A 1,243-nucleotide genomic window follows, 5' to 3' on the forward strand; every position below is an offset into this window, starting at 1 on the left:
AGATGCTTTGTCCCTTCCGTCTCTCTGCTTTCCTACTGTCTTCATCCAATCCTTCTTACTCCTTTCCATGGCAAGCTGTATGTAGGCTTTCACCGTTGTCAGTGGCTACCTCCCATCCTCTCAGTGAAAATGTTCAACGCACCCTGTCACGGCACGGTTATTCAGCTGTCGGTTCTCGATCATGTCGGAATAGAATCCAGTGATTCTTTTGCATCTGTCACTAACGCTCTACAATCGTGAGTTTGAAGCTCGTCACAGTCATTCAATCATTGAATCCTACTCAGAATACTACAGACAAGGTTTAGACCTTCCGGATTCTCTTGAATGCCGCCATCAGTTCTAGCTTATGCCACGAAGATTCCGATTAAGGGATCCAAGAGATATCCACTCAATCTAAGGTAGAACAGAGGTGGTTGTCAGGCACACGTTCATAGGTGAGAATGATGATGAGTGTCACGGATCATCACATTCATCAAGTTGAAGAGCAAGTGATATCTTAGAACAAGAACAAGTTGAATTGAATAGAAGAACAATAGTAATTGCATTAATACTCGAGGTACAGCAGAGCTCCACACCTTAATCTATGGTGTGTAGAAACTCCACCATTGAAAATACATAAGAACAAGATCTAGGCATGGCCGTGAGGCCAGCCTCCCAATGATCTAAGATAGCATAAGAATAAAGATAGCTACCAAGATGAAAATACAATAGCAAAAGGTCCTATTTATAAAGAACTAGTAGCCTAAGGTTTACAAAGATGAGTAAATGACATAAAAATCCACTTCCGGGCCCACTTGGTGTGTGCTTGGGCTGAGTATTGAAGCATTTTCGTGTAGAGACTTTTCTTGGAGTTAAACGCCAGCTTTTGTGCCAGTTCTGGTGTTTAACGCCGGGCAGTTTTGAGCTGAATTGGAACGCCGGTTTGGGCCATCAAATCTCGGGCAAAGTATGGACCATTATATGTTGATGGAAAGCCCAGAATGTCTACTTTCCAACGCCGTTGAGAGCGCGCCAATTGGGCTTTTGTAGCGCCAGAAAATCCACTTCGAGTGCAGGGAGGTCAGAATCCAACAGCATCTGCAGTCCTTTTTGGTCTCTGAATCAGATTTTTGCTCAAGTCCCTCAATTTCAGCCAGAAAATACCTGAAATCACAGAAAAACACCCAAACTCATAGTTAAGTCCAAAAATGTGAATTTTTCTTAAAAACTAATAAAAATATACTAAAAACTAACTAAATCATAC

Source organism: Arachis duranensis, unplaced genomic scaffold, assembly GCF_000817695.3.
Source record: "Arachis duranensis cultivar V14167 unplaced genomic scaffold, aradu.V14167.gnm2.J7QH unplaced_Scaffold_54734, whole genome shotgun sequence".
Classification (NCBI taxonomy): Eukaryota; Viridiplantae; Streptophyta; class Magnoliopsida; order Fabales; family Fabaceae; genus Arachis; species Arachis duranensis.